Genomic DNA, 16,636 nt, shown 5'->3' on the forward strand with positions numbered 1-16,636 from the left:
ATATTCTTGTCGACAATAAGTATTTTAAAACATACAATTTACAAATATTCTTATTACCTACCCTACGCAATTTCAATTGCAGTGAAGTAATTCAAAGAACTGATAGGGCATGTACATTGTTCTACAGTATAATTAGTATGCCGGAGATGTATGTCTGCCTCTGACACAATAAGTAAGCACGAACCTACGTATTCACGTTCGCGATGACATTCAAACTTGACCGTGTCTAAAACAACAATATCCGTAGTAAAATTATAACGACCGTTGCAGGCAAAACAATATTCGTTATGTCGATTAGTTAATTTTCACAACTCGTCGAAGGATACGCGTCATAGACTTACAAAAGTAAATATAACGCAGATGTTCCAATTTTCAAATAGTTAAAAATAGGAATTCTTAACTCTATAATTTTGAGAGAAAATTCGTCATTTACGTATAAATATTTTTATTGGCTATAAAAGAAGGTTATTAGAAAATGCTATTCAGAATTATAAGTAGGTTTGTTATTTGTATATTAATAAAAATATCCAGATCTATAAAATTGTATATTCAATATTTTTCAAGAAAGTAATAGGTAGAGAAATTATTGTCAATATAGGTTACAAAAATATGATAAAAATCACCTTAAGCCGTAATTGACATAAAAAGCTTCCGATAAATGTATGTTGCTTGAATTTTAATACATTATATTGATTGCATTTGGAAGAGAGAGGCTATCTGTAAGAATCAAAAACACGTGCTTGATGAAAGAAAGGCAGAAAGGCACATCGACGTGATACCATTGTAAAAGCTACGTACTTGTTTTACGGAACCGTTAGATTATTTACTTGCAAAACTTTTTTGAAATGAAACTTTTTTAAGTACGTGAGGGTAAAACTTTTATGGATGAAACGCAATTATAATAATATTAGCGTCACGAAGATGTGCAACGTTTTTGTCGAACAACAAAGCCACCTTGCGTGAACTATAGAAACTACAAAGATTGTCGCTGGAACGGAAATCTAAAGGTTTAGATTTCTATAAATTTAATTTAATTTTAAATTTCCAAAGAAGTTTCACTTCTGACATATGTACTTTGTACATTACACTTTGACATGTACACTTTTTTTTACATACAATAAGTTACAATAAAATAGATAGTTAAATTAAGGTGTTATGTATGGCCGTGAATTACAACTGTGGGAGTTATCTTAATGTCAATAAAATTTTGGGCCGATTATCAAGGCTCAAAAAATATTTACCTATGCAATACGTGCTAAAATATACTATAAAATGATTGTTTATAAGTATTTATAATTAAGTATATGACATGCTTTAACACGATAAAAATTATTGCTACTTTTATAAAAAATATTGGACGATACGATACATTATCACTGAAGCAATGCAATGTTTGCAATTGTACTGTATTCAATACATATTGCATTTTTTGTCGTTACAATTGCGATTTCTTCCACAATCGTAAATTGTTGCTTAAAATATGTGATATTGACTAAGTTATAACACAAAAAAAAACAATAAATTAAAAGTCCATAATTATCGTTTATATGTAGTTTAGAAACTTATTGACGACAAATGAATAAAATAAAATATCATAACTTGTTTAAAATAAGTACCTATACACATATACTCTGTTAAATATTCTTTGACGCGTAGCACCTATTAATATTTCAGGCGTCTTGCGCAAAACCTAGTTATAAGAACGATTCTAACCGTTTCAGTGTTTTCATTTAAAAAAATACTACGAAAATGAGTTCAATTCGAGTGTACGTGATTTTGCTAGTGATGCTTGGGCAGTTTCAATCTATATATTCTAAGGTTTTGTATATAATTTATTAATATAACATGAATTCTCTTCCCATACTAAAATGGTCGACAGTTTTCTTCAAACAAGTAGAATTCATTTTTTTTTTAAATCTTATAACATACACACACATACATACATTATTCAAGACATATTCATATTCTCATTAATTTCAAAGCTTTAAGATCATTATTTTGTGACAGGTAATTAAATGAAGTGTTGTATTTACAAGTAGTACACGCACCACATCTATAAAGTTAATTGAAAATTATACTACAATATGAGCCTCAGCTTTAGAGTCGTCTAATAGCCATAGTCTTACCGTACGTTTAGTCAAATAAAAATAAATTCTGATGTACTTTTTTTTTATATCACTAGGTCGGCAAACAAGCATACTGGTAAGTGATTACCGTAGCTTATAGACGCCTGCAACACCAGAAGCATCGCAAGCGCGTTACCGACCCAATCCCCAATCCCCCCAGGAGCTCTGGTCACCTTACTACTTATTTTGCTGTGATCTTCTGTAAGGTCGAGGTACTACCCCAGTTGAGTCAACCTAGAACTAAATACACATTTACAAAGTTTTCAGATAACGCTAACATATCAACTTGAATTCTGTAATAATCTACAATCGAAGACATTATTTATACAAATGAATGACATTAAATAAAAAAGTCATTCAGTGCAATACAAACAGACTTACAGTAGAATCTAATTTAGATAGTGATTATAATATGTTACAATGTTTCTTATAATTTTTTATTTTAAATTATTCATTTTAATCATCATCAAGTCCTATGTCCCCTGGATGGGGCAGAGGGCGTCCACAGTGCGCTGCCATTCATTTTAATAATACACATAAAATGACGGTTTCATTAATTTGTAACATAAAAATAGTATTTACACACGTATACTTAAAGCTATGAATAGGTTATATGTAGATAATCCCTTAAAATTACTAACACTGTTCATTAATGTTTTTGATGGCATATACTTACAATTGAGCTTTAGTCGGACAGACTTCGTTTTGTCAAAAGTTAATTTTTTTTTAAGTATTAAAACCTTCTGTGGGCCTTTAGGAATATACACATAAATAAATTAGCCGAATTGGTCGAGCCATTCTCGAGTTATGTGCTTAGCAACATTCATTTTATTTATATAGATGCACAATAAGTAACGAAAGATTTTAAATAAAAAATTTAAAATATCATGGTTCTTGTAAAAAATTACAACAAACGATGCTAGTGTAGAAATGATAAGCGAACAAGTGGATCATTATATTTAGACTAATCACTTTCGCATCTTAACATTTGTAGTAAAATATGATCCTGCTGCTTTAGCCTGTAATATCCCACTACTGGGCAAAGGCCTCTTTCCCCGTGTAGGAGAAGGATCAGAGCTTAATCTACCACGCTGCTCCAATGCGGGTTGGCGGATATATTCCCTGCTATGAGTAACGAACGCTATCAGGTGTACATGATAACAACCGGGACCGACGGCTTAACGTGATCTTCGAGTCACGGTGGGGAGACCCACAAAGACTTCACAAACACCCAGACTACGCAAACATCTGTATAGCCAACAAAAATGTTTGTCATGTGCGGAGATCGAACCCGCAACCGCCAGCCCAACAGGTACAATCCATGGCTGTAACCGTTGCGCCAACGCGAAATATGATCCAAGGTATTGCCAAAGGACTATAGAATAGAAGAATGACTTCTCAGGAAAAAAGGTGAGTGTAGTCTTTGCTCTTCGTTTCTCTCATTATCAATTTATTATTTTTCAGCCGTTTTTCTTCGGTTTATTATGCGACCTACTTTGTGATGACGATGACTCATCAACGACCACAACGAGCTCAAGTACTGAGGACTACTTCGACTTGTGTGACTGCGCCCCTACCACGAGGCGTCCCAACAATAGACAGCAATTTGGCCCGCCTGTATTTAACATGAGATTGCGTAAGTTATACAAAGTATATAGTAATATAAATATGGTAAGCTTGATATTTTATGAACGTTATGTATAGCTATGGTTGATGTTTCGAAATTGCGCAGATAGACAGTGTATCAAAGTAAATTGAAAGTTTTACCTTGTTATCAAATCGCTTCAGCCTGTAATATCGCACTACTGGGCATAGGCCTCTTTCCCCATATGGGAGTAGGATCAGAGCTTAATCCACCACGCTGCTCCAGTGCGGGTTGGCGGAGATATTCCCTACTATGAGTAACAATTGCTATCAGGTGTACATGATAACAACCTAGGAAGAACAACCTGGGAACCAGACCCACAAGGACTAACAACCAGACCGCAAATATTATTTGTATTATATTTCTACTAACACAAATATCCACTCCAAGTGGCGATCGAACCCGCGAACATTGATATTTAGGCGCCGCCAGTACGGCAGACGCACCATTACATCAGAGCCGATGTTATCAAATGTATCAATCAATCAATCAATCATTACAGCCTATACAGTCCACTGCTGGACATAGGCCTCCACAAGTTTACGCCAAAAACAACGTGAACTCATGTGTTTTGCCCATAGTCACCACGCTGGGCAGGCGGGTTGGTGACCGCAGTACTGGCTTTGTCGTACCGAAGACGCTGCTGCCCGTCTTCGGCCTGTGTATTTCAAAGCCAGCAGTTGGATGGTTATCCCGCCATCGGTCGGCTTCTTAAGTTCCAAGGTGGTTGTGGAACCTTGTTATCCCTTAGTCGCCTCTTACGACACCCACGGGAAGAGAGGGGGTGGCTAAATTCTTTAGTGCCGTAGCCACACAGCACCGCAGCAGTTATCAAATGTATACTTGCAATAAACTCCAAAAAGGTTATTCTATAATTTAAACTAAAACCATAACTGTAGATTTTCATTTGTCTTTCTGTTTCATCAATGTTTTATCATCACACCTGATCACACACACACGCACACACACACGCACACACACACACACACACACGCACACACATACACATACACACACACACAGACACACATACGCATATACAAACACACATAGAATATACATATATGTATACGCGAGATTAGAGTACAGTGTTATTTACATACTTTGAAAATTATAAAAATTACAATAAATTTGATTAAGTTATTTAATTAAAGAAAAAAGGGGGGTAGCCCCACTCATTTTTTCTATTTGTATAATTACATCCCAAATAAAGAATGAAATAAAAATCTAAACTACACAAAACTTATCTCTAAGATTAATTTTAATCGTACAAAAAGAACGATAGCTTGTCAGAAACTTGAATCAAAATTATTTTAAAGATAGGCTTGATGTCGGCTTCCCTAAATCCGCGGCGGGTAGGCGGAAGCTACCACAATATTTAGCTGTCCAATCGACATTTCCCAACATAAATGTCACATACAAATACAAGTTATCTGCATTTACATTAAAAAATGCCCCATGAACACACTCTTGACATTATTGGCATTGCCACCAGTCTTCGTCAAAATTTCACCACAAATTGTGCATTTAGTGTTATTGTTTCGACATGCGACTTAAATTTACCATTTTCTTTGATGATTTTCTTCGTTTTTCATCTTATCTTTAGCTTCTTCTTTGGAACTATTAACCTCAATTAGCTTATTTTCATACGGAGTTGATGTTAAGGACTTACTCACATGATGACTCATTGAAACAACCCTTTGTAGTAAATCTCCAAAGTGTTTGTATTAGATACTAGCGACCCGCCCCGGCTTCGAACGGGTGCAATGATACTAAACATACTACAGAATGTCTTTATTTATAGTGTGAAGCAAGCTTATAGCATGGTTATTAACATAATAACAACAACATTCAAATATGCGTCTTTAGATTACACGTTGTTACAGAATGCGTTGAAGAAATAAATGTTCACTGCTCATTCCCCATAGGTGATAGCGTGATAATGTGTAGCCTATATGTCGACCCAACTTCTTAATAATATTCGTGCCAAATTTGAAGTAAATCCATGCAGTACTTTTTGAGTTTATCCTGGACATACATACAGACAAACAGACAAAAATTCTAAAAACTATATTTTTGGCTTCGGTATCAATTGTAGATCACACTCCAAGTATTCTCTAAAAAAAATATTCAATGTACAGTTTTGACTTTCCTACCATTTTATTATATGTATAGATATTTATATTATAACCTTTACATGTTCCTCAAATGTTACTAGGAATTCTGTATCTTTCTACGGCTACTTTCTGAGGAAATTTACGTTCAAGTGTTGCTCATGCCACTTATTGTTTAACGTGATTTCTTCAGTTCGTGGTTCTCCCTTTGAATTTGGCCATTTTGACATGCGCCTATACAAGTAAAACCTCGACACGGAGTTAGTTGCTATATAAATAAAAATATTAATAAATAGACATAAATAAATAAATATTGTAATTACTACTAACTTTCTACTAGTAAAAAATTTATAGATGTCACCGAAGCAAATAATTAAATTAGCGAATTGGTTATTGCAACAAATTTAGTTTTGCAAACGAATTAGTTGATATATTTTATTACATTTGTTCTTAATAATTTCTCGATAAATTTCGAAGTGATTGAAATACTACTTGATTAAGAAAATTAAAAAAATATTAATTCTTGTGAATACAGACACTGTATGCTTAAATTTTCATTAATTGCTAATGCAAATATCAATTCTCACTTGCCTTACCAATATCATTGCGAAAGTTTGTGTTTACCATACAGTCATATATTAACGGTTGAATGAATGTTGGTATTTACTGACTTGACATAAATAATTATTGTAAAGGTGTCGTTAAGATTTTTATTCTTAGTACAATCTAGCTGACTTAACTTCGTTTATATTTTTTTTCTGAATATATCGATTTTTTTTTTTTTTTTTTTCACAAACCATTTCTGTTCCTATTCTGACAATAACTATCCTGTTTTGATAATAACTAACACCACAATCATCCAATTTGGTGAACTCATGAAGTTATGTGTGTACATACATTCGGTCATTCATTTGAATACATGAAGTATTCTAAAATTTATTTAATAGTTTTAAATAATAGCGACTGATGATTAGATAACTAAAATTTTCCATTATCATAGTGGATATAATTTTGAAAATAGAATATTTCTATCGTCCACTCAAAAGTCTATTGTTACCAAAACCTAATTACCACAAAAGTTGCTAGAAATCAATTTAATAAGAGGGATATTCTATTCAAAATGTAAATTGTTGATTGGTTTGAACACGGGTCTATTGTTTTACATTTCAATAAGAATAGCAGAATAACATGAATATTGAAATATTTACAATTACGAGTTAGATAACAATCGAGAAACGTACATACTTTTTTCTTTTTGTTCGCTTTGTCTCCTCAAACTATTGTTTCACTGTTTATAAAAACAAAAGCTGGCTAGGAATATGACAATATATCTGTTTCAAAAGGAATATTTATAGCTAGTTGGATCCCGCGGTTCCACCCGTGTTAAATGGAAAAATTAACTTGAAATTAAACAAAAATTTGCACACATGTACACACACAGCTTACAGTTTCAAAATTAAAGTCGTCATATATATTATTTTAATAATTAATTAATTTACAAAAACAAAAAAGAATATTTGTTTTGATGTGGAGGCTGGTAGAGCAAGCAATTATCTATAAAATGATATACATATAATTTATGTGGAGTAATTGTGAAGTTATTTCTAAAAATGGAGGTAAACATCTCAACCTTAGCGTATTAATATATAATTATGATGATGATAGCGAGTTATATATATATATATATATATATATATATATATATATATATATATATATATATATATATATATATACGTTGCGTAAAGATGACAATCCAGCATAAAACGACTATTTTTATCCCAACAATCTAACAGAATCGAAAATTACGCGGATGAAACCGCAAGATGGAGCTAGTATTGTTTTTTGGATGTATAAAAGGTTATAATCGATATTTCTATCAAGTGACCACATTACCATAAAACATTTTGATAAGTTTTTGAGTTGCTACGTTATAGACGAGTATATTAATTGCTAAATAGAAGTCTTATAATGCATTAATTATTATAATACATTAGTTTCAGTAATAATATAATTCGTTTAAATAATTTAATTTGACTTAAACAAAAGATATTTTAATTAGAAATACATTGCCTATGACCTTACAAGCCCAGAATCTAGGATAAATTGTTTACTTGCGTGAAACGAATCTTCAACCGGAAAGCAACATTTGAATCTATTTACATTTAATGCTTAAATTTAACGGAACAATGTACTAGGATTCCCTTATTTGTCTCTAACTATATGGCCAAGGAAAACGTGTAGAAAAAACTTGCATATCTGAAATGTAATTCTCAGTCATTTAGGTATATACATGTGATAATTCACAGAAAGACATATTATAGAACTAATTCTTATCTTTAATAGAATTTTTTTAAGTAACTCCCATTCTCCTATTTAATAGGAGTTGACTTTTTGCCTATTTGTGGCAAATGTATAGACAGCAATGGTCCCTTGACTATGTTTTGTATATTCACGGGTTTTTAAAAGACCTCAAAAAGTATCATAATTCGATTTTTATGTGTTTTATCGTCATCACTTCAGCCTATCACAGTCCACTGCTAGGCTTAAATACAACATAGACTTCCACAAGTTCGTGCCAAAAATGGCGTGAACTCATGTGTGTTGCCCAGAGTCACCACGCTGGGCAGACGGGTTTGTGACCGCAGGGCTGGCTTTGTCGTACCGAAGACGTGTTTTATCTTATAACTTTTTAATAATTGTACCGCTTTTCATATATTGTTTATTCGAATGATTATCATTACAGCCTATACAGTCCACTGCTGGACATAGGCCTCCACAAGTTCACGCCAAAAATAACGTGAACTCATGTGTCCTGCCCATAGTCACCACGCTGGGCAGGCGGGTTGGTGACCGCAGGGCTGGCTTTGTCGCACCGAAGACGCTGCTGCCCGTCTTCGGTCAGTGTATTTCAAAGCCACCAGTTGGATGGTTATCCCGCCACCGGTCGGCTTTTTAAGTTCCAAGGTGGTAGCGGCACTGTGTTATCCCTTAGTCGCCTCTTACGACACCCACGGGAAGAGAGAGGGTAGCTATATTCTTTAGTACCGTAGCCACACAGTAATTTAATAAATAATAATTCAATTCGAATGATAGTGCATATTATTGGTTCCCCTAAAAAATATTAAAATTATATCCAATAATGCGTATTTGAAATTACATTGCAATGTAAATATGAGTCCGTTTTTTTGTTTAAGGACAAACATAATTATTGTAATAAATATCTTATAATATACAGAATACACACACAGTCGTCTGTTCCTCTAATAAGCAACTTAATGCTTCCGTTATAGGTAATAGCCAACTGTTATAACTAATTATGAATATATATATATATATATACTACGCCAAGGGGCTACTTAACATAAACATTCGGGTAGTAAACATAAGTATTCTGTTATTATTTACAGCGCCATCAAATGGAATGAATTTCAGTATGAATAATACTAATGGAGTTTGGTCCATCAACTTGGATGCTCTACAACCAGGACAAAACGGCTTTGGAATGGCAACACCCCCAGCCGGCGGTTTTTCGTCACCGGCTCCAAGCGTTGGTACCACCGCAGCAGGAACCACAGCAGCACCTACCACTGCAGCTGCATAATAAATAAGAAAAAAAGAAATTATTAATTTTATATCGCCTTTGTCTGTTTCGTGATAAAACTTTGTCTCTTAGACAAGTTCCAAAATTACAAAAATACATTGTCCAGGTATAAAAAATTAAAACCCGGTTTTGTTAGTAATGTAAATTCTGTGAAAATCTTTCATAATATTATCTAACATTTGTTTATATACGTCAAGTAGGTACATAAAAATATAAGCATTATATAAGGTGAGATTGTTTATTTTTTGTTGATTTATCCTCCAGCCTTCACTAATTTATACTTGTAATATTATATTTATATTATAAAAACTTAATATTTTTCAACTAATATTGTGACATGAATGAAATTTGTCGCTACTTTATTTACTGCAATAGATTTTATATATTTATGTCTCGTATACTTGTAGGCATTTTGTATCGTTATATGTTGTATTGAAAGAAGGACCCCAATACTGACCCGATTTTATTTAAAAATAAAGACAACATATTATTATTTTTAATTTTAAAACCAATTCTTTATTTATTTAACTACGTATATTTCTCAAGTACGAAATATCGGATTCTATTTTTTAGATTAGAAACGTAACCAAAAAGAACATAATGATTTTTGTTGTATACAAAAGTATTATTTTCATATTTGACAAATATATATGTACTCATTCGTAAATAGAATAGACGAGAAAATAATACTTTTAAAAGTCCTTTGGATAAACCTCTCTCTTTGAACCAGATGATGCAGTTATATATCTGAACAGAAAAGTATTTTTTCGTAAAAAAGCTGGTAAGCGTTTAATAAATAGTTATCAGGTGTCGTGGATCTAGTTACATATAGACCACACAAGTAAAAGTACTCAGAAAAAAATAAATATATCACTTCAGCCTATCGCAGTCCACTGCTGGACATAGGCCTCCACAAGTCGCGCCAATAATGGCGTGTATTGCCCAGAGTCACACCGTAGACGCTGTTGCCCATCATTGAACTGTGTATTTTAAAAATAAACATATATATGACTTAAAAATAATTTGTCACACCGGGGATCGATGTCGAGAGCGTTTGGGTAAAGGTCAATTGCTATGATTACTGCACCAGCACGTTATCGCACTGCTTATGTATCATACATAATAAATTACTAAACGATCAAGTACTGGCGTATCAATTAGTTTGACACTGTCCTTCATATACTTTTTTTGTAGCTTAAAATCAAGATGAGTTTCTTGCTTTGATACAAAGAATACAAGATAGTAGCATTACGGAAAAAGATTTCATTCTTCAATTAACTTAATCGAGCGAAACAGAATGTAGGATTAAAATTTATGACACCTATTGCAGCTCCCTTCTGACTAGTGAGCAAAAAGTTATTGGAAAAAATGATAAGTTTTTTGCATGATGCTTGAAATATCTAATTGAGAAGTGTGCTATGAAAAACGGTTAATGGTTGAAACTTCTTTGAAAAAAAAGTATAATTTATTCTCCAGCAATCAAATCATAAATATTTATGATAATGTTCATGTAATTGGGCTCTTAACATCCTTGAATTATACATATATCAAATGATAAATTCACGTTATGCTAGAATATTCCATTAACACACATCGCTTTATACTTAGTTTATAATGGTAATGTGTTGTAATTGTATGTAATTATGTAAGTAATGTAATGTATGAAGTGAAAGCCTCATCGAACATTCAGGAACTTGCGCAATTACAAATAACAATAAGGATGCTCCCACATATATTCACGATATATTTATCAAAAAAAAATATATGGTCATAAACGGTAAAGGAAACTATATATTTAAAAGGAAGTTGAAATAACGCCTACACATTGTTAAGTTTAAGTTATTATAATGTGTTATTTTTATATTTTACGATTTACTCGCATGTAACTTTGTTCTTTATTTGTGGAACCAAGCACAGGTCAATGAAAACAGTCCGTTTCAACGCTACGTATTTTGATATACATTGAGCAGACTATACTATAAATCTAAAAAAATAATACCGATTATGAGTAAAATGACTAATAAAAGCCCTTTCGAAGTCAACTTAAAAAAAAAGCAAGTTATGAGTTTTTAAAACCCGAAATTCAATGTTTTTTAAATGCTACATGATGAATATTTTCATTTAAATAATTTTTTTAATTGAAATCAATAATAATCTTTTAACCATTATCTTTAGAACAAAAATGTTTTCTTTTTCCCGACAAGAAAAAAAGTCAGGCTCAACCAGATCATGTGTCTGGATCGGATTAGGAGAAAATGAGACATGCCAGATCCGGCAAGCTCTATCAGGACCAGGTCTGGTCCTGATGTAAAATATAATCAAGTACCCGAGTAGAAATTTTTTCGTCTTCCTTAGAAGGACCGAACCAGGCATGCCTGATCGGTATGTAACGCAGAAGATATGTCTGGTCCAGATCAGGAAATCTCATCTCATCCTGATCGGCTGGTTCGAAAATATAATCAAGTATGGTAAGGCATACTGGATCAGGACCCGGTCCGGTCCAGATAAGGATAGCCTGATGTAAAATATAATCAAGTATGTTAAGGCATAATTGCATCAGGACCAGGCCTGGTCCAGATCAGGATAGCCTGAAAGAAATTACGTGAACTGAGCCTAAATCGCGCTATGGATTTTCTTAAGCGCACTTAGTATATATACAGTGGAACAGTCGTGAGTAGTAGAAAGTAGTTAATTAGTAGTTAATGAATAGAAGTTCCACAACCACCTTGGAACTTAAAAAGCCGACCGATGGCGGGATAACCATCCAACTGCTGGCTTTGAAATACACAGGCCGAAGACGGGCAGCAGCGTCTTCGGTGCGACAAAGCCAGTACTGCGGTCACCAACCCGCCTGCCCAGCGTGGTGACTATGGGCAAAACACATGAGTTCACGTTTTTGGCGTAAAATTGTGGAGGCCTATGTCCAGCAGTGGACTGTATAGGCTGTAATGATGTAATGATGAATAGAAGTTAATAAATAAAATTTAATTAAAATATAGTAATAATTATGTTAAGTAACATATTTATAATATAAATACACTTTTTTTATTAAACATATTTTTCAAGAATGTACATACATTCGTGTTTTTTAAAAGGACCGGACCGGGCATACCTGACCCGGACCAGCCAAGGTATGTAACGCAGACGATTGATCTGGACCCGATCAGGAAATCTCATCTCATCCTGATCAGGTCCAGATAAATCTTCAGCGTTACATACCTTATCCGGTCCAGATCGGGCATGCCCGGTCCGGTCCTGCTAAGGAACACGAAAAAAATTTCTACTCGAGTTCTTTCTCACAATACCGAGTTAGGAATACTGGTTAGTCGAATTCAAAGTTATTGAACCACTTTAACCCTATTATTACCCCTTTATTTAGTTCTTAAGTTGTGAATTGTAAAGAGTAAATAAATTTTGAGACAACTAAAAAAAAATTAACGGAAAGATTACCTATTTTAAATAGCACTATTCAGTGAGAATTGAATCTAAATATAAATAATTTTGAAAAGGATTAATGAAAAAATCTATACACACTATAAAAAATAAACAGAATTATTATCGATTGTGCAATAGGCCTAACGTTTTAACAATAAATGTATGTGCATAAATTAATTAGACTTTACTTTTGGCGTTGCGTTACCGCACTCGCGATTATGCGTGCAGCCTTAAAGCGCAGCAAGATAATTATTATTCATATAAGTAATAATCATAACATTTTGCGTGTTATGTTTAGTAAGATAAAAAAAAAAATCTAATAAGCAATTTTGAGGAATACACCGATTGGTTTCAAGCAAATGGCCAGACCACGACAAACCTTATTATTCGCACAAATATTTATCATGTGCAGGTGTCAAACCCGCGACTGCTAGCGCATCACTCATCTGCCCTGACCACTACGCTAACCCGTCGTCGAATATATATTTTACTGACTTCAAAAAAGAAGTAGCTGACTTTTTGTTTTTTTTTTTTGGGGGGGTATATTTGACTGTATTTTTTTGTGTGTAGTACCTCAGAACTTTTTACTGGGTGTACTGATTTCGATTATTCATTTTTTATCAAAATGTGTTGCTTGCTACGTGGTCCCATTTAATTTTAATTGAGACCCGATAAGTACTTTTTGAGCTATCTCTTACAATACTTCTTTGATGGACTATTTTTTCGTGTATTTGTTGTACCTATTACTTATCGGTGTAATTGAAGTCGGTTTTGTTTTGCTTGCGAGCAAACACAATTATTTATCTTTGGCACTACATTGAAAAACTATTAAGATTATTCGTGATTTAAATTTTTATTAATTAACATTAATAGCGATCTGTTTTATCAATTTTATTATAAGCGTTTATACTTTTTTATATATTTTTATAGCACCACCTTACAATTAGTGGTATTTTACTAAATGATTGAGATTTTTCCTTTTGTGCACATTTTTACCATTTTGTTTCCACTATTCATATAAGAAAAAAATATGAGTTGTGGCTTCAGTACTATTAAAACTACTTTATTTATCTAATAGTCATACATGTTATATCAACACTGAAAGGTGACTGTGAAACTATGAAAGGTTATGACGGATTATTTAATAATATTAAAGAAATCTCCAAACGAGTGTCTATGACTATTCACTGGGGAAACTAAAATATAATTTATTAAACAAGATTTAGAAATAGCAGTTTTATTTCAGATACAAACTGATGCCTTTAAATAAAGCTGAAATAACCTTAAGCATTCATACAATATAAATTACGTATATATTTTATTGTTTGAATTTTTACTGAACGTATAATGGACGTACGCTTCAACCTGTGATATCCCATTGCTGGGCATAGGCTTCTATCGCCATGTAGGAGAAGGATCAGAGCTTAATCAACCACGCTACTCCAATGCGGGTTGGCAGATATATTCTGTACTATGAGTAACGATCGCTATCAGTTAAACTAGTTTCTGGACGTATGGAACGTTAAATGGACACATGGATGAGATATCTTATATTTCCCACTAATCTACTAATATTATTAAGCTAAAGAGTTTGTTCATTAAATTGTACTAGTTGTATTTTTACATACTTCGTTCTGTCAAAAGTTAATAGTAAAAATTATTTTTTTATAATTTTTTTTTAAGTATTAAAACATTCTGTTATGGAACATAAAAAAATAAATTAGTCGACTTGGTCGAGCCATTCTCTAGTAATGCGCTTAGCAACATTCATTTTTATTTATATAGATTATTATTAGAGTCCACTTACTGAGAAAAAAGATTAACGCGGGAAACAGCTCAATCAGCAGCAGCTAATATTTCAAAAAGCGGGCAATAATTATCTCATAAGAGAAAATTATTTTTTATTCACTGATTTCCTTTCATAATAAGCTACTTTAATGTTTAAGTGATTTCTAATATATGTATAGTATATATTTAAAATAATTATTGTTTTCAACTAATAAGTATACCAGATACGATACAAATGGTATTAAAAATGTTATGTTATCATACGTGAGCTTGAAAAGCAGCCGCACATTGCTATCTGATAATGAGATTACATAAAAGATATTAACTATAATAAAATTTTATGATGTTTGTAATTAATTAATTCTCTAATAATAAATTAGGAAAGGAATTTGAAATATTTGATGTTATCTTATATTCTATCTACCAATTCATTACATCTGCCACAATAATAATTATTTATTTGCTTATTATCACCACTGTAATAGTTATGTATCGGTAATTTGAGGAAAAAAATTACCTATAGACTCTCTCGGTAAATGCCTTATCCACACAAGAAGAATTTTTCAATTTGAACAAATAGTTCCAGAGATTAGCGCGTTTAACAAACAAACAAACCTTTCATCTTTATAGCACTATTATAAAATATTTTTAGATAATATTAGTTCTCAATTGTAATGCTGTGAACATCGGAACATTGGATACCAAAAGCTAAAGGACCTTTCCAAATCGTAATACTTTCGCTCCCTTTTTTGATTTCAACTAAAATCGACAAAGCGGGTATACAAACAAACTCTTCATTTTTATAATATTACTAGCTGTGCCCGCGACTACGTCCGCGTGGATTTTAATAAAAAAAGTTATTGTTCAGGTACAAACAGATAGACAGTACGTATAGACAGTAGTAGATAGAAATAATAAAAATAATTATACATCAGCCTCTATTTGTTTACGAGATCACTGATGTGTGAAATAAAAACTCAACAATATTAACTAAGACCTTATAAAATTTTCGCTTGAATATTGGGTTGATTTAACGACTCCAATATAATAGGTAGTATCGCTTAAAATTTATGTTATACTTGTCTGTTACATTTGAATCTAGAGCAGCCCATCCATTTAGTAAAAAGCGGTTATTTTAATATTACAAACAGACACTCCAATTTTATTTATTTATTGTAGATTAAACATATATGTGTATGAAATAAATGTTAGTGACTTCATTGAAGTCACATACTGGTACAATTGCTCTTTTTAATGAAGAACTTAAAAACAAACCGTTAAGAGCAGATGACTCAGAAGCTATTAAATGCTCATGACTGCTACATTTAAATGATAAAAAGATGATTTATAAGTAATAAACGCTGAAGGCACATTAACAGCATAATGTGAATGATAGATGTATACCTATACAAATAATAAAATGGTAGGAAAGTCAAAACTTTACATTGAATATTTTTTTAACCGACTTCCAAAAAAGAAGGAGGTTCTCAATTCGACTGTACTGTGTTTTTTTTATGTATGTTACATCAGAACTTTTGACTGGGTAGAGCGATTTCGACAAATTTTCTTTTAATCGAAAGGTGGTGTGTGTTAATTGGTCCCATTTAAATTTATTTGAGATGTAACAACTACTTTTCGAGCTATATCTAATAATGCGTTTTTACTTGACGCTTTTTTCGTCGACCTACGTTGTATTATACCGCATAACATTCTACTGGATGTATCGATTTTGATAATTCTTTTTTTGTTGGAAAGGAGATATCTCAAGTTTAGTACCATGATAAGGAAACCAGGATCTGATGATGGAATTCTAGAGAAATCGATGGAAATTCTTGAAAATCCGCAATAACTTTTTACTGGGTGTATCGATTTTGATAATTCTTTTTTTGTTGGAAAGAAGATATTCTTAGTTTAGTACCATGAT

At 32.6% G+C, this 16,636-nt stretch overlaps 1 long non-coding RNA gene across 1 annotated transcript; it reads left to right on the top strand.

Annotated features, from left to right (window-relative positions):
* The first annotated feature begins 3,596 nt into the window (after positions 1 to 3,596).
* LOC123657690 lies at positions 3,597 to 9,718 on the top strand. The gene is made up of 2 exons (XR_006743738.1): positions 3,597 to 3,762; positions 9,296 to 9,718. It is a non-coding gene; the product is annotated as an uncharacterized LOC123657690 (long non-coding RNA).
* The last annotated feature ends 6,918 nt before the right edge of the window (positions 9,719 to 16,636 follow it).

Source organism: Melitaea cinxia, chromosome 11, assembly GCF_905220565.1.
Source record: "Melitaea cinxia chromosome 11, ilMelCinx1.1, whole genome shotgun sequence".
NCBI lineage: Eukaryota > Metazoa > Arthropoda > Insecta > Lepidoptera > Nymphalidae > Melitaea > Melitaea cinxia.